General features: G+C 43.3%; 1 protein-coding gene across 5 annotated transcripts in view; it reads left to right on the top strand.

The window, feature by feature from the left end:
* Nucleotides 1-18,869, top strand: part of mid2 (midline 2) — a 130,809-nt gene that overhangs the window by 43,500 nt on the left and 68,440 nt on the right. For 2 of the 5 annotated variants that reach the window (XM_058649836.1, XM_058649841.1), the window contains exon 1: nucleotides 4,349-4,588. The exons of 2 other annotated variants lie outside the window; for them this stretch is intronic. The gene's annotated coding sequence lies outside the window, so the exon portion shown is untranslated. Of the gene's footprint in view, nucleotides 1-4,348; nucleotides 4,589-4,655; nucleotides 4,833-18,869 lie in introns of those variants that run through there. One more of the 5 variants, XM_058649839.1, reaches the window with a different exon arrangement.

Consider the following 18,869-nt stretch of genomic DNA (forward strand, 5'->3'; position numbering starts at 1 on the left):
AAACATCCGGGGCCCACACGCAGATTTAGCACTTGTGCAGTTAGCATTTGTGTCATATGGCTGTGACCTATAGACCCTTTCATTGTATACAAACATTCCAAGCTTAGCAAACATGTCACAACAGGTAAGCGAAGAGCATGTATGTCCACGGTCCTCCACCGAATAATTCTGAATATGTTCTTTCGTTGCCGATTAAGTACCGCGAACAATACCTAAATAAATTAGTACTAGCTGACGGCAATAGTCTGCCTGACCTAGCTTCCATAAAAGATTGGGTAGATGATATTAGCAAGTGGCCAGATATTCACTCTTACCTTATAGATAAACCTAGCCTGTACACGGGAGAAAGTCTATGCCATGTTTACTTGTCAACACGCTAGCGGCCCGGCAGCTAACGACAACATCCAAAACCACAACATAACTTTAGGCAGCATAGGTTTCATACACACGTGCATTGACTCACACCTTTCTGTGAGATCCAGGCTTTTCATCGTAATCTAACAAAAAGAGCCGATAAATGACAATGTCTATTTTGGGCTGAGATCCTGTCGGGATTCTGAAGAACTTGACACCGTTGCTGGTTCTATTGTGACTATGTAGACATCTTACGTGTTGGACTGTTGTACAAGTTAATGGTACGAGTTTTCTGACCCCAAACGTAGCTCTGGAAAGGGTCTATAGTTTGAGAAGCACAGTTGTAACTGTGTGCTATTTGCAGTTTACTTTATAGCGGTTTGTTTTGCCCCGTGAAGTGTTTCTCAGGTCACGGGTGCATTCGTCGTCAAACGAAATGAAATGAGATCACGATCACTTTCGCGAAACGTCTGCGCTCTCGAAGGAAGACACTGTCTCTACAGTGAGTCTTTTTGCTGATCACTTCATGTTATTGCAGTGCAGGCAGACTGGTGTTATACAATAAGTCCCTGATGAGCCATGTGCTGAGGGCTGGGAGAGAGAGAAGAGGAAAAGAGGAGCTGATGCATTTCCTCTGGACACATGCTGTTTGGCAGTGCTACTGATTGGTCATGCAAGTGTGCACTTCTAAGTGTGTGTCTCTCTGTGTGTTACAGACACGCACACGCACGCACACACACACACACACTCAAACACTGGCCCAAACACAGTTAAGTACAGATGCTGATGGTAATGTGATATGTAATATGCTCCATTACTGGGCCAGAGAAGCACAATGGAGAGGCCAAGTCTCCAGTGGCCATTGTGTTTACTGTCTACAGCCTTACTCCTCCAGTCTGCTCTCAATCTGTCACTGCCCCTGTGACGTCCATGAGTATTTATCACACTTTTCATCGTGTCTGTTGTTTTAAGGTAACACATTTTATTTTTTATGGTACAGGTTAGAGTCGTTTTAGTGACATGTTGAACGCAAACTATACTGATAATCCGATGCTGCATAAAAACAGTGGAGTAAAATAACTGTGCTATGTAAGTGTGGACCACATAGGACTGATGTGGTTGAGGTTCTGACCTCATAAAACCCCACATAGAACCTACACTCTCGGCACTGTGGGGAGTGAAGAGTAACGATATCATCTTCCTCCCAAGGGTAACGTGGATTAAAAACCTGCAGGTTGTGGACCTACAAAAACGACATTGGGGAAAAAGAGGGAAGCGTCCCTTGCAGCAAGTGACGGCAAGCAGCAAAGCTCTGTGGTAAGCTGTGTGACGGCAGACATGGTTGTTGAAGAGCTGAGCAAGTTGGGAAGCAGTCACGGCTTAAGTACACAAGCATAATCAACAGCAGACTCCAGCTGACCGGAGTAGCTCACACGCTTTGCTTATCAGTGAAAATTCGAAAAAGACTTTATTCCATTTCTAATCTGTCATACACTTGCCACTGTTGCTGCTGCACACACACACACACACCGGGAGTGTGATAGAAGAGCCAGCCGGTGCTGCAGCAGAAAGTGCAATATGTTTTGGAAATAGCACTCGCCCGGCCGACCAATCGCAGCACGGCATCAGAGAGCCACTTCGCACACACTCTGAGCAAACATACATTAGTCATGTCCTGCCCACAAATTGCTGAGTTCATTTGGAGTGCTGGATGCTGGAGCTAACTTCATAGGAGGCAACTGCCAGTCGCTTAAGTTCAGAAGTCCGCGTGGTTACTGGGGGACGGCGTGGATGTGTGAGGCTGAATCCAAGCGTGTGCAGTCGATCCTCCAGCAAAAAAATCTATTGTAATCTCGAGCTGAAAATATGAGCGAATTCACTGTTGCTCCGGTGTGGTGATTGTCTGTTCAGGACGATGGTTACGTTCGATTGTCCCCTTCATTTTCACAGCAAAACTTAAGGTGGAGAAGTTAACCCTGCTTAAGAGAACAACAGAACGTCAATGCCTTATTTTTCTGATGGAATCATAGTCACTGCGCCACCTGTTGGACGATGCGGTAATTACTTCAGATGGTCTGATGTGCTTTAGATTTGGATAAAAAGTGACAGCCCTATGCAATATAGTATTCAATTGTTTACCATGAGTACAACGGTATGTGTGAACAAAGGGCACGTGGTTAATTATAGTATCCCGATGACAACAGCACGGATCAGAAGGAATGATTCGCACAGTGGGAGGTCATCATTGCTGCAGACAGACAGACAGATGAGGTTTTGCCAACGAGGAGGTCCACAAACAGTATTTAAGACGAGCAAAGACGCGATATCTTCGTCTGCAGATGTTTTCAGTGTAAACAGAGATATAAATATAGTAAACAAGAGTGCGCTTAAATAAACACATATCAGCTCTGCGGGGATTTGTGGTGGCTGTTGGTGACAGCTGTACAGCGCACACCTGCTTGTTTTGCCACACCTCGTCTGGCACTGTTTACCTGCGGAAACCTACTTACTGTGTTGCAACTGCGTAACCGCTGTTTGTTTATACGCACTATTCATTAATGCGCCTCAGTGGGGGAAACTATAAAATGTGTGTTTTGTACTCTTGATCTTGTACAATGGAATTATATCTGATAAGTGACCTGAGTCGTGCTACATGAATCTGTGTTTGTCGTCCGTCTGTCACGATGAGGCACCTGCAGCACATGTGGCACATGTTAGACCAGCTAAAATGGAAAACAGACACATGGAAACTTGCGATGCAATGCTTCACACACACATGCAAGTTTGTACATGTATTCTTATAAGGACTGTGCAGTGACTCCCATTTAATTGTATGAAAAAAAATTAAAACGTTAGGATTGTTTCTTGTCCTAAAGTACATATTACTTGGTGCACACACACTCACACACAAGTATAGTAACACAATGTAGGATTTGCTCTAGGGCTCCCCCCACAGTTGGTAAATGGTATCGTTGGCTACAACTGTAGGAAAATATGTTGCGTTGACATGTACATTAACAAGCAGACCTGGTACACTAGCTTATGTTACACTCACTAGTCAACAGTAACAGGACCAGGTCGTCCTTATTCTATCACTCTCCTTAACCCTCTTCAGATGTTGTGCAGCCTCTGCCATGACAATAATGAGATAATAAAATAGATCATAATTTGGTTTTCTTAATGTCATGTCATGTCAACACGTTAGTCAGACTGAAATTGAGCTAGTCTTAGTCGGACTAACATACCTGGATAATGCATTTCATATTCCGATAACTGGGGCCCGACTTGGGGTACAGAACCACAACACGGTCCATCTCACAAAAGGTCAACAGGAAACTGATTCAATAGGAAATAACTTATGGAGAGATACAGCGCCACCTAGCCTGTCTTAGTCGGCCTGCGGCCTTAGCTCAATTAAACCGTGCATTTAAACGTGCTGATTGTGTCACTTTAATACAATGCACTAGTGCCGATATCGTCTTAATTATACACCACTTATGCTCAAATTAAAATCTATGAATATTCTAATTACACGCCTTTTGGCCTTTTGCCATTGAACGCAGCACATTCTTGTTTTACTTACTGACGCTAATTAAGTTTTTAATATCTGGAGTCTGTTTTATTGCACAGTGTTGCGTCAGTCTTCAGAATAATGAAGTTAAGTGAAGTGCTGGTCATTATTTTCATTCATCATCATCATCTTCATCATCCAGACTGGAAACCTGCTGTCACCATGTGTGTGTGTGTGTGTGTCCTCGTCTTGTGTGGGACTCCTGTTACTGAGCGGTAACAAGTGAACAAGTGAACCCAGTTCTGTTCAGTTAAACGTGCAGAAGCTTTTCTATGCGCTGCTCTCTGTGCTTTTCTGTATTTTATGGGGAGGAGGAGCCGCTTTCCTGTGATTGTCTGGCTGCTCTCTCTCTCTCCCCCCCTCTCTCTCTCTCTCCGTCACTCAGTCTGTTCCCTCTCTCATTTTCCTAACTTGAATATTCGGTTTGCCTGGGAGCAGTCGCCAGCGGAACAGCGCAGCCACTGCCTGCTGAACGCAGCGTGCTGCTTTATTTTTGCGCTGCGCGGTGTGGAGCTCACTTGGGGGGGGAGAGAGAGAGAAGAAGTCGTCCCCCTTTGGCTCAGCCCCTCTCCCTCTGTCCAACCTCCCTTGTGTTTCTTCCAACTTGATCTCGGGGCGACTTTCAAGATGACAGAAGAAAAGAGTGTTCGGCGCGTAAAGCTGGTAGGTGTCTGACTGAAACCCCTCCCCTCCCCCGGCTCTCAGACTGTGAGAGGGTCAGGTTTGGTTTAGCGGCTGCGCTCAGACGCGCCGGGGCTCAGCGAAGCGCCCGGGAATAGAGGAGAGAACCTGTGGTTATGTGTCATATTTTTGCCTCCAACGAGCCATTTGGGATTTTTTTTTTTTGTTGTTTTTTTTGCCTTTAGCTTTGACTTGAGCGGATGAAACGCGCATGAACATGTCTGAGGTAGGCTGCTGCTGGCACCAACTTAGACACTGGCTCTTTTCTGGACAAGGTTTCCTATGTGTTTTCATTTCTCGTGGAGACACGCGGTCTCCAGCTGATGTTATGCCCTGCATGGATAGATGTGTGTTTTTTATTTTATGTTAGAAGACTGCAGAGCAGTAATAATCAGTTTTGGGTTCGAGCATTCCATTTAAACTTAATGACTGTTATAATCATCAATGATTTAAATGCTGTATTTTTGCTTCAAAGTGCTCTGCAAACTCAAAGCTGACCACAGGCTCTGTAGTTTTTGGGCAGCTGTGCAGCGCAGAGGTCATCCAGCCTTATTTTATTATATCATATTATCATTATTATTATTATTATTATTTGAATGATTCAGCAGAGAGATGTCGTGTCCATGCCACACAGCACATGTGGAACCGTTTTAACACGCACGTGTGTGCCTCTGCTTATTTTAGTGTATGTGTCATTTAATCCATACACAATAATAATTATTGCATGTTTTATATGACATATTATCCCGTATTTGTCAGGAATCAGACAGAATGTGCTTGGGATCACTGTGGCGTGTTCGTACTCTTCTGTTTTGGTTGATATTGTTTCTAAAACAAAACATAAATAATCTCATTTTTGTCTGATTTGAGGTCTCATGGTGAAATGAAATGAATGTGTCTGTGCCACTGCGATGTCATTTGAGTGTTAAGAGTTAATGTGTCAATGTCAATTCAACACGAGTGAAAACAAAATCTTAACACTCTGAGACGGCCAAACCAGTAACGGTGCCACTGCAGTGAACACATGCACTGACAGTATCAGATATTATCTTTGTATTAGGGTGAAGCCAACGTCTGGCCTCTTTGGGCTTCTTGAAGCAGTGAACGCTAACTTCAGAGAAGCAAACTAATCCACTGCACAAGAATGATTAATAAACTGTCAAATGGTGATGAAATGCACCGAGTTGTCACAAAGAGTCTTGACGTGTCACTGCACATAACTCATCTCATGCTGTGCTGAATGCCAAACACTCAACTAACTTCTGACGACCGTGCTCGCGTACGGGAGCGCGCGCGTTTGTCGTTGCAGCTGGTTTGAACACCTGTGCATGCCGGAGGGCTCGCTTGCATTAGGACGGTTTATCAGATCAATATCTGTTGGGTTTCAGCACATCTGGAGTAGGGTGCAGCTCTTTATTTGGCTCTGCTCTTCGCTAGAATAAGTTTCCAGACTCCTTTGTTTCTCCCTCTCGCGTGTATTGACTGTAGAGCGAATCAAAAGAAACGCACGGACTCAATCAGCCCCGTTCATGTCCTGCAAGTGCACTGTTGTTGACTGACAATGCCCTGTGCCTCACCGTTGCACATCATGCATCATGAGGACAATTGTTCATTCATGCTTCCGTCTCGCAGAGGCAACAACAGCATCGCCGCTCTGGATCTGCTTTAGTGTTGTTTTCATTTGCTCCCTCTCTCGCTCGCTCATTTCTTCTGTCCCATATTCTCTCCGTCTTTATCGGGGCATTAATCATCTGTCCCTTTCCTCCCTTCTTCCATCCGACTCTCAGCATCTCACCCATCCCATTGTGACGTTGCGGTGGCCTCCGGTACCCTGTGCTCCAAGGCACGTTACTAAGCTCAGTGCTTTGAGTTTGCTTTAACTGCTATTAACCTATTTTGTTTGACCTCTTTTGCTTAGAGTTGTTCCGATTCGCTAAGGACAAGCTCGAAAAAGGGTTGAGGCTTTAAGCATAATTACTTCCGCTCACTTATTTACAGTGTGTCGTAAGGCCTCAGCTACAGTGTGCGCCATTGTGGACGCAGATGTGGACGGATGTGTAGATTGTTTTATACAACAGTGGGAGATGTGTTCATGCATGCACAGTAGATTTGGCACATATATTACAAGCACGGGTCATTTCCTGTAGTTTAGTGCACTGGTCGCATCGAAACAGTTGCTACTAAATCTTTCCTTTAATGTAGACATTTAAAAAAGGAAAGTTATACACAGATAATAAATGTGTATATTGTCAGTTTAGGTCTTGAACAAAATTGAAAAAAATAATAATTCTTACTCTGTTTAACTCAACATATCATAACGATTAAACAACTTTAACTCCTTGCTCTCCCTTCAGTGTGTCTCTCTTACCAATTCAAATCACAGTCATTGGCTGGAGTAGCATCGCGTGAGATCAGGCTGGTAAACTAGAGCAAAAGCCAGAAGAACGTGTTCCTTTAAATTAGAAATACTCTCTCATTCAGGCCGTGGTCTGCATTTGACCATATCAGGGTGTGTATCTGGAGCACTGTCTGTTTTTTAGCGACCTCAGGTCTCCCATTACCCTCCGATAATTTCTTTATTTTTTAAGTGACTTGTGACATTTAGCTGATATATCAAAGTGTCTGGACGTACTTATCAGCTCATAAATTATACTGTTTTTTTTTTTTTTAGTCCTCAAAAGTCCTTGAAGATACCAGAAATAGTGTCTAACGTTGGGCAGTTTAGGCATAAGCCTCGTCAGGCAGACCTGTAATCTAAGTGGAATTTTATCAATTATCTTTTAGGAGGTGATAAAAGTCGTACATTTAACTCCCGGTAGCATTCAACGTGCTTGATAAGTTTCCCTTTTACCTTTTTTTTAGAAACTTTAAAACCACCTGCTAAGCTGCTAAGTTAGCACTTCATATTATCTCTCTCTCTAGTTAAAGGAGGAGCCACCGAGGATGACCGGGTGTGTGGTCAGTCTCATGTAGCACATACCAAGAGGAGTCATGAGTGCGCACCCCCGGTGCTTTTAAAACGCCTGCCGTCTGCTTCGAGTCTCACTATCTGTCACGGTGTTTCAAGCCCTCGCTGCAACACATCTACCTACACTGCAGCACTCCCACTAATGCTACTCAGTGGCTTACCAGCCGCCGCTGACGGTCTTTTTTAATAAACCACGTAAACCTGAGATGTTTTTGTGACGCGGAGACGGGTTACCCAACCTCCCACTGATCCCTGGGTGCAATGCGTGCTCCTGTGCCTGGTTCGTGTGTTCACTCGTGGCGTGTAATGAGGATGTAAAATTCACTGTGTGTGTGTGTTTGTGGGGGAAAAAAATGAATCTGGCATATTGTTTTTGCACATGCGGAGAGTAAATGAGCTGAGAAAATGGGTCTGCATTGGAAAACTTAAGGCCCAATTTTAAAAAAAAAAGTATTTTGCTGTTAGGTGTGTGTGTGTGTGTGTTATGGTGGTAGAATGAAGTGCCTTTTCGTTTTATTTTCCTTCTTTTAATAATAGCGAGAGGACATGCTTTAATGGTGGGCACAGAAGTGATGTGTTGGGATTACCGAAGTAAGCTTTAGTGTCGGTGTCAAATGCTCTTCGGGGTTTTGTAAATAGCAGCTGCCGATGCACGTGTTCACGACTGAGTGCTTTTCTAAAATTCCAAATATATCCACATTGAATTGTGTGGAGAAAAAAAAACAGCCATAAGTACATCCTGCAAAGAGAAAAAAAAGGTATAGCTATGTTAAATACTGTGGGGAGTTAAATTCCTCAGCTCCAACCAGCCACTGTCTCAAAGCGTTATCCCGAACCTGAACCACATCTTAACTTTTAAAACGTGGTCCCCATGAGAACTAGTGGTTGACGACTACGCTTTTTTTTGTCGACGTGGGTCAGCAAAGATCAAAAACCCCTTCAGCTGCAGATTTGTTGACTTGAATGTGTGTGAAATGCATGCATGAAATATTGAAATATGCAAATGGCGGAGAGCGGCAACTAGTCGTGGAGTAACGGAATGAGAGCAACAGATTGGCAACTCTTGCCGGCAAGTATTCATTAGGAAGTGCTTTTCTGTGTGATAGAGACTTGATCAAGGGATCGACTGTAGTGGCTGAGGCAGACGCAGCATGGTTGAATGTATGGTGTGACAGATTGCCTCCTGTTTTTGTCTTCAGACTCCTTTGATCTCTTCATCACACTGAGTGCATGGACGCTCCCTGCCAAGAGGGGCCCGAGCTCGTCTCCCAGACACATTCACACTGCGTTTACATCTGTAAAAAAATACCCATGCGTTGCGCCATATTGCTTAATAACAGTCTCCTTCCGGGCCAAAAACAATATGAATGTGATTACGCTTGTGCTGACCTGGCGTGAGACTAAAATCCGTCGTACAGAAACAGAGACGTACAGAATGCCTCGCTGCTTTGTTTTCAAGCGGGAGTGAGCAGCTGGTCTGCTGGCTCGTGACGTGAAGCGAGCAGATGCAGAGCAGAAATGAGGAATAATGGATCCTTGTCAGGCTAAGACGTTGCTCGTGTTTTTAATATTAATCTTTTATAGTCGTCCTCAATTATGAAGGTTGGTACCAAACTATTAGTCTTCTTAAAAGCAGCCTGAGATTCAGGTTTGCGCGCTGTGGCCTGGCAAGGATGAGCAGAGCTAAATGCATCATAGTCCTCAATTACTCTGTCTCTGTTTCATTTGTTTTTTGTCAGTATTTAACCAGTCAGAGCTCATTCCCATCTTCATCTAATCCCTTTCCCATAGTTTGCTGATTGGTCCTCTCAATTGAATCCTTGTGGATGTTTTCCAGACTAATTCTGAACTCGTCGGACTATGGCTGACTTCTGCTGAGCCCGATCTACTACAGTGTCAGTACAGACAGTATCGCGTGATATGAAGCGTCGCTTATTAGGCTATGACTTAACATGTTTGGAGGCCATGGAGGATCAGGTGGCGAAGTGGCGGTGGCATATAATATGCTTTGGTCCGGACCTCACATGTAAACCAGTGAAAGCCGGTAAGCAACACTGCAGGCTGCAGTTTCAGGCTCCGGTTCCAACCGTCTTTATATTCAGCAACCCAGTGACCTACAAATGAGAGAGGGACTTTGGGAGCCACTGAAGTGAAACACATGATGAGGAGAATGTACCAATAAAACAAAAGGAGGACACTTGTGGCTGTAACCTATTGCACTCCCGCGTTTGCGTCTCTATTCCGCTGACAGGTCATGTTTTCCCTATTTCCATCTGACATCTAACAGATGCATAAATCCTCCCAGTTGACATTAATGACGGTGCGATGTACTCACTGCTGTATTTATGATAATATATTTCATACTCAGGGCCACAGTTCCGTAAATAAATGATCCGGAGGCACATATGTGCGGCACGTTACAAGAGGCTGAAGCAGCGTCACAACAGCAGACACGTGTTTACACGGTTTTCCTTCATTAAAGGTTTATTGGCAGCACTCCAGTTGTCCAGGAAGTGTCAATCCCTCAAGGTTTTTGCCACCGCTCGGTTTGAATTTACTGTCATTTAAGCCTCATTGAGCCGGAGAGCTCTGCTGATTGATCACAAGAATAACTGTCATACTGGATTTCAAAGCTATTGTCACACCAAGAACTTTCACAGATCCCGATTAAAGTTCCAGTGCAGAACCTCTATCGCTCCCCCCCCGTGGACCCCTGCCATAAAGTGTATGCAGCCGCCAACGCTTTGTGGCCGTTGAGCTCCCACTTTGCCACTATCAGTCGTGATGTAAAATGCATCACTCAGTGTGCAGCGTTGGAATGTCTCTGCAGACACACGAAAACAAAGACATCGCTATACTGAGAGAGAGTGAGAGAGAGGGAGAGACCATCATCTGTTTTTGTAAAATGCTGCCGAGGAGGACTGACTGGGTTGGGCTAATCCAAAATACTGAAAACAAGGGGGTTGTTCTCTGAAGACACGCTGTTACCTGTGAAACAGGGGTACTCTGAAAACACCCCCATTAGCACTTGGTACATTCCTCCAGATGAAATCAAATGAACCATAGACTGTATGAAACGAACGCGGCAAAAAGTCGACCACTCAGAATTCATAAATCGACCGGTCGACTGGGACTTTACAGCCCTAGTGAACTCCTGTGATTGTGGTTTGGATGTATGGGGATATTGGTTTATATTTAAAAGCCAGTTTGTTTTTAGCAGGCGATAAATATATTTCACCTCACATGACACCTACGTGAATGTGAAATCCTCAGTAAGTGACTCTCGGTGACATTGCTGCTTAATTAACATGAACTGGTGCCATGGTTCTCGGACCACCAGTGGTATACAAGCTTCCTCTGGTGGTACTTCCTCTGGAAACACAGACTGGAATGTCTGTCATCATTATTTAATCATAAATTAAATAATCAGAATGAAAGTCACCTTATCCCTTGCTTCCGTCTTAATCTAATTCCATTATACCAGTGTCTACGAGTGAATGTGAGGAAGAGGAGGATGTTATTTATTAATCCCAAAACAATCTTATTGGGAATAAATCTGCCTCCTGTGAAAAGTCCAGAGCTGACTTTGCTCGACCTATTTACTGCGAATAAATCGGCGATAATGGTGTTACTTCGAGAGCTCTATATTTTCTCAGATGGTGCTTGGTATAAAAAGCTTGTGAATGAATGTATCAAAAGACTATAAAGACCATAGGTGTGTGTCCTGTATGTGTGCAAACTCCTAAGGTGGAGCCGAGACAGGAAGTAAAGAGAGTTGTGTTTTTTTTCCCCCCAACCTAACAGCAGCAGCAGCAGCAGCAGCAGCTGAGCTGAGGAGGCGGGCCAACCTCCCACCGCGCTAGTTAACAGCCAGTTGCCTTCTCCTAACAAGACACATGTTTCCCATGATCTCAGCTGATGGCACCAGAAGCCTGGGATGAGGCCCAGGTCTGGCGTCACACCGCCTGCCACAGGAACCTCTCTGTTGGGTAGAGTACGCCACGCCTCCTCTCTGGGGGGATGCATGAACCATGGACTTTGTAGAGGTGTGAAGTTCTGTTGAGGGTTTTGGGTTGTTACAGTAGAAACCTGTTAGAAACCGTGACCCCTCTCTATATTTTTGGTCAGTTTAATACAGGCCTGTGCCGGAGCTCTTCCCCCATGAGCATCTCAACTAAAGTAAAGGCCAGGATGCATCTGAAATAAAAGTACAGGAATGGAGGCAGAATCAGAGAAGTCAGTGTGTATACAGAAAGAATCAAGAGGCTGCAGTCGGTGTACTCAGGAGGAGCTGTGAAAATAACTTCAAACTTCAAGGATGTTTGTAGGATTCGGGCGAGTGTGAATAGCTACACCGAGCAGAGAGCAAAGACAAAAAGTCACGAGGAGAGAGGAGGTAAAAGAAAAGGTCCAATTCTCGAATGACTCATGCGATCATATACTCGCTTTTTATTATACACACTCATCCGTTCAGCAAGTATTTTAAGGAACAACTCTCTCAAGGCAGCTCTTTTCTTCTTCTTCTTCTCTTGCTAGTTGATGGTGATATTCTCCTGGAATCTGCAGAGCATCGGCTGTACGCGAGGGCCTGCTGGGGGTTTTATTGTATCCCATTTAATTCATTGAAATATGAAATTGATCCACTGAAGATGACCGTTTTATTCAGAGCCATCATTAGTATAAGTAGGATCTCATGCCTCATGCTAAAAAGCTCTTGGACTGTGCTCTGTTTTGTTTTTGCTCCAGGCATTGGTTCAGGTCAATATAGATATAACAGTAGGCATTGTTAACCTTCACAATTATTCTCTTCAGTGTTGTGGTTCCCTGGGGACCGGCTATTTTTAATATTCTGGCAATGTTGGCCAGCTATTGTTTAACAAACAATCTATTGATTTGTGTCGGCTCCACTTGTAGGTGTGTGTGGTTGGATGTTTTTTTTTAGAGTGTATATGAGATCTGACATATGTCTTAGCCCAGGTGAATACAGCTTTTTCTCTCTAAAATCTTTTTCGTTGTCAATAATTTAGGAATAACATTTAATACATTACATTGGATGTGAATTGCTCCTTCACTTTAGACTCTAAAGTGGCCACTCGTTTGACACATGAGCGCATGTGTCAAACACTCAACATGAAATTACATATATTTAAGCTGTTTTAATCACAATTATCCTCGTCATTATTTGCTAAATTTTCATTTAATTCTCCATTTTTGTGCATCATAAATATGTTTTTATTGTAAATCATTTTATATCAAAACAAGCACTTTTACTTTGTAATTCTGTCTAATATCATAATGAATATCCTATATTGCCCACCGGCTATAAATAGTTGTTTGTTCCACTTGTTTTCCTCCATGTCGGCCCCCGCTTGACCAGACTAGATGCTCATTGGCCCCCAGGTCATTTGAGTTTGACACCCCTGCTTTAGAGTGACTGTCTGTGTTCGCGATCGTTCTGTGTCATCGCGACATCATTGTTGTTGCACAGCCACACTCGGCATGCTCGGTGTGTTGTGATGCAGTTGCCTCTCTCAAACCTGCAAATTACACCATGTCGTATATCAATATTTGTGGCGCGGCTAAAAAAGAAATCCCTCAATCCACTGATGGTCTGTCTGTCTCGCCATAATAAAACCTTCCATCTTGAGAAGGAAGGAACAAATGTCGATTGTTTATCACTGATCATATAACGCTAATCGAAAAGATATAAAGCCGCTGACATTTCGATGTGTGGAGCCCCGGCGAGCCAATCGAACGGCGGCCAAGAAAAACAATGGCTCGCACTCTCCCCCTCGAAGGAAATGCCAAACATTTCAGTGCTGTATAAATAGAAGGCTCCGACTTTGTAGAGTGGGAGAGACGGAGAGCGAGGTAGAGGACAGGAACCCCCTCCCTCAGGTCACACTGATGGCAGTCCCCGACCTCTCCTCCCCTCTCCTCTCCACTCTCCATGTCTTTATTGCTCTCTTTGTTTTTCTCTCCGGGTGTGTGATCTATTTTGGAGCAAATTTCTCTTGACCTCGCTGTGTGTTTTCCACCTCCTTTGGTTTACCTTTGTATTTTTCATAGCTTTGTCTCCCCGCGTCTTCCTGACACCGAGTTATCATGAATAACTCAACAGCCTAGTAACACCTCCTGCCTTATTAATGACACCATCTACTAGAGTTGAAACAGCAAATGGCCCCCTGGATGTGTTGTGCTGCAGACTTTGACCCAAGGTAAATGCTGTAATTAGAGCAAGAAAGCTGGTATTTAATATGTGTTGGTCAAGCGGCCTCCTCTCACCGCTGACAGCTACGTGCAGTTAAAGGAATACTTCACCCATTTGCAATTAGATTTATATTACTAAAATAGGGGTAGTATTTTTGAAAAATTGTGCTTCCCAACCTCACAGGGTTCCTGTTCGCCGTACGACTGTAATTCTCATTTATTTAATTTTTTTTCCTGAGCCAGCCACCCATTGTCGGCAGCGACAGTGTCATGGGTCGATGCAAGTTTTCCGAGGGCTGGCTTCATGAAGAAAAGTATTATAATATTTATTAATAATTTATTCATTTACAAGTATATTTACCAATGAAGCAACAACTTATGTTTTCTTTTGTAGTTCCCTGGTTAATTGTACATCCGTACTGTTACTGTCTGTAGGGGTTGCAGGTACACAGTTATTAATGGCTTCTAGCATTTAGCTTGAATAAATGTCTCGGTTTGCAGTTTATTCACTTATATGAGCCACAGTTAGGGCTGCCAAGATTAGTCGACTAGTCACGATTACGTCGACTATCAAAATCGACGTAATCGTTTATTTTTCGTGATATCACCGGAAAAGTTATGCCCAAACAGTGTCACGGCTAGCCGGCAACGGAGCTCGAAAGTTTGGGAGCATTTTACCAAAATAAAAGAAGAAAGTGCGATGCTAAATCTGCAAGGCAGAACTTGCCTTCCATGGCAGTACATCTGAAAAGGAAGCACGTTGTGGCTGATTAAATTTCTGACGAAGAGGGACAGTCGTCTCGGTAAGCTAATTGGCTAGTTAGCTGGTAAAATGAACGTCAACAGTGAGCTACTTACTTATAGCTGTAAACCTTAACATTAACGATGATGATTTCATTAGCCTTAGCACACATATGTTATGTGTTTGCTGTAACCCTATAACAGCAATGTCATGTCTGAATAGGAATAACGCTAATGTTTTATAATATGTATTCATAGTGCATAGTTTTTGGTTCAGCTAAGCTAACAGGAACAAGCACAATTTTTCAAAAATACTACCCCTATTCTCGTAATATAAAGCTAAATGCAAGTTGGTGAAGTATTCCTTTAAGTATAGTTTAATAGTAATGAGATGTTCCCCTCTGTATCTGCAGTCTATACTGTACTGTATGTCTGTCTGGCCTCATATTGTCCAGTAATATGCTGCGTAGGATGTAGCTGGAAGGATTGTAACAGCAACAGCAACAGTGCCACACTAGCAAATGGTTCATCTGTTAAAAAAAAATATATGAAATCATTGATTAAATTTTGTCACTTTACGCTGTTTATTGAGGGGGTAAAATGGAGATGAAGTAGTCCCCCAAGATGAACGTAATTGCTCTGACTGTGCACTAGAGATACTAATGATTCCACGGAGACAACTCCGACAAGTCTTTCATCCGTAATATCTTTTAGATGAACAGTATAAGTCAGACACTGAAGTAACAGCACGGCCACGCCGGCAGACGAGAACAAACGCAATCTCTTTTCTTACGCTTTGTCTTTTTACTGTAAGACGTCAGGTGTCTTTGCAACGGGAAAATCTTCAGGAAAATATTGTCCATCCAGTGTTTTCTCGAATATAGGTACAGTACAGTACAGTACAGGAGGGGCTGGGAATGCAATTTCCCACTGAAAAGATCCTCTTTTCTTGCTGTCTATGTGGGGCATAGATTGCTTTTTCACGCTATGTGGACTACATTTGCATATTTATGGAATATTTCAATATAAGGTAAGCCATTAACTTGACGCTGTCCTCTTGTGCAAATATGTACACAAACATTCAGATACAAATAAAAGAGAGAAACGTAGAAAAATTGAAGCTAAATTGGTGTCAGCTGTCAACAAAACCCAGTTTGTTGTCACTGCGAGCGCAAGACAATGGGTTTTGTTTTACATTCTGCACTGTGTGCATCTTATTTTATGTCATTTTAGTTTTATCGCCGCTTCCAGGAGAGTCGTTCTCCTCCGAATAATAGTTATTTCAGAGTTAGAAATGAGCGACGTGGCTGTTGAACAAGGTTCAACATGAGCTGGCTTCAGAAATGTCAATATGTGTGTGTGTGTGTGCGTGTGACAGTAAACTTAATAGTTAAAATACGCTCGAGTAGGCAAAAGTGAGGCATGTGGACATGAAGCAAATGGAGTATAAACGCCAGGCAGTAAAGTAAGTGAGACAGAACACAAATGTGGAATTGCGAAAGAGAGGGGAATTTAAAATAATAATAATAAAAAAAAAAACGGTTTCGTACTGTATCTAAGAAGCATTTTAGTTTACACCGTAAACACCAGCTCCTAGGCTTAAAGCCTTTGTTGACAGTGAGCTGCACCTCACTTCTCCCTTTTCCTTTTATCCTCTTGTTGCTCCAGCTTGCTCAGCCACGTCTAAATATCTAATAAGCTTTTCTGCCAACTTCTGATCCTGGATTTGTTCTCACCTGGGCAAATGCACATGAATAATGGAAGTGGGATGATGTAAGGCAGGGGCACCGTTGCTACACAGTGTTGTGTTTGGGTGCTGATAAGGCTCTCCACCTCAGAGACAGAGCCTCAAAGAGCTGATGAGACCAATTCTGACATTATTACCGAGCTCTACGGGACAAAATTATTAAGGTGCGAGGAGAGGAAGTGTGTTGTCTTGACAAGTCCCTGTAAGGAAAGTAATATTAGCAAATGTGGCTCGAGTTTGACCTGCTTGATGAGAATAAATGATTTTTTTTATTATTATTATTATTTCCAGTAGGCAGCCAAAAGAAATGTAAGAAACAAACAAACATGGCCTTTCAAAATGAGCGTGGGTGTATGCAACTGCACGCGCGGTGACAAGTCATGGTAGTTTTATCAGTCGGACACTCAAATATACCCGGTAGCTCTAAGTGACAGCGAGAAATAATGAAAGCAAATGCCTCTCCAATTCACCATTATAGCTGATTTTTTTACATAGCACAGGGGCATGGTAGCAGCACTCAACATTCAATTTATTTAAATATGTATAGAAAAAAACCAATGTGCCGGTTCACATACAAATAAGAGTCCAGCAGTGCACAAACACCCACTTCTCTTCCCGGTTTCGGAGATGAAATTGCAGAATCCGTATGCAGTGCGGCGTTAGAAACGAACAAAGACGACGTGGCATGAGACCGAAGCATCGTAATACCCCGATATAAAGCAACACTGAAGGAGAGATGCGATTGAAAAATGGGTCGGAACCGTCACCAGTGGGACAGTGAGAGGGTTAAACTGAAACCGGGCTACTCGACAGCGCTGAATGTGAAATGGAAACACCAGCTTGGCTGCATTACTGTTTACATTCTATGAATAGGAATCACATGTTTGATGAAACCAAGCCAGTCCTGATGACTCTCTGCAGAGAGGGAGGGAGCGAGGGAGGGAGGAGGGCGGGCTGGAAAAAAGAGCAAGGAAAGAGAGGAAAGACTGTGTAAATGGAGACAGGAAGTATGGGAAGAAGATCGGAAAAAGATGAAGGAGGGTGGCCAGAGTGTCCCTGACCAGCAGTTTCCTCGTAAAAAAAATAAAAAAATAATAATACAGCTCTATAATGAGCTTCCTGATCACACTTGCATAACTGTGCTGTCTCGGTGTGTTCTGGTCAGCTGGAAACTTGTGATTTTCGGAGATGCCTAATTTCCATTTTCCACAGTCAGAGAGGTGAGGAACTGTACGAGCAGAGCAACTGTAGCCTCTTGATTTCTGGCCAAACTCGGCAGTGCCTGGTCCTGACATGTGTCTTATGCTTGCGGGGTATTTTTAACCCCAACTGCTCGAATGAATTCCCTTCCAAAAAATGTCAGGATTCTAATCCAATCCACTAACGCAGCTGATCTCCACTGCATCCGCTCGGAACAATGTCCCATTTCTTTTTTTTTTTTTCGCTAAGGCGATTAGGATAAATGCCACGTTTGGGTGCGGACCCTGAGCGTTCGCTAACGCGGCCGCTAATGAAGGCGCTCATACACTCGTGCTGTGCTGTGTGTTTTATGAGTCATTTTAATGTGCGCACGAATGGGCCTCGCCACCTAAAATGTGAAGGAGTCTCGTGATTTACCGTCGTTGCACAAACAGGGCCGCCTTTCTCTGCGGCGACACGTGTCGGCTCCAGGTGTGGTGTCTGGTTGCCTCGTAAAAGTAGTGAATGAAAGCTCGTTGGTTGTTTTTTTTTTTTTTTTTTGGGTGCAGAGCAGAGAACGCAATCAAACCATCTTGTTGCTCCTCAATTAGTACGCTCTTACAGTTCCACGTGAGAAAGCTAGGCAAATAAATAAAGCTAAATCCGGCGTATTTAACCTTTTGAATGGTCTGTGGAGTGCTCACTGCATAACAATGATATGAGCAGATGGAGGTCACAGTCGACGGGCTGGGTTTGTCAGCTGAAGACCAAGTGTCCTTGTTAAGTCGCAGATGATAGTGGAGAATCAACCCTGAAGGCTACAATGAATGCAGACAAACCTTGTAAATGAGCACAGTGGGGTTTAAATATTCAAACAATTGTGTAAGTCATATTTTTTCTGTTGTCACGAGAGACGCAAATGAACGTTAACCTCACGAGTTAATACAGTCGACTGGCATTGCTTGAGTTTTCTTGTGGTAAGGTTGGGGATTTCTTGTTTTAAAGGAAATGAAGAGGGGTTTACGTGTTTATTTTTTATCTATTCAGAAAAGCTGAAATCTATATAATCTATAAAGAATGTATGCTTAACCGTATTTTCATTGTGTGATACATTGTGTTCTGCACCTTCTGCAATTGGCCAGCACTGCTTTGTTTCTAAAAAGAGAAACTGGCAACAGGACAGTTTCAGTTATAATTTACACCTGCAGTCTATTAAAGGACAATATTAATTATCCTTCCATATCCTAATTCTCACTGCCCTTGGCTTCATTTAATTATTATTTAAACCCCCTGCTTAAATTTGCTCGGCAACTTATGTCTTAAGTTATTTTTAACCTGCTCTCACATGCAATTACCGTATGATACAGAGTGCGCAAAGTTTTCCACTTCCTCCTTAACTTCGCCCGTATGCGGTGCAG

Source organism: Solea solea, chromosome 14 (assembly GCF_958295425.1).
Source record: "Solea solea chromosome 14, fSolSol10.1, whole genome shotgun sequence".
Taxonomy (NCBI): domain Eukaryota; kingdom Metazoa; phylum Chordata; class Actinopteri; order Pleuronectiformes; family Soleidae; genus Solea; species Solea solea.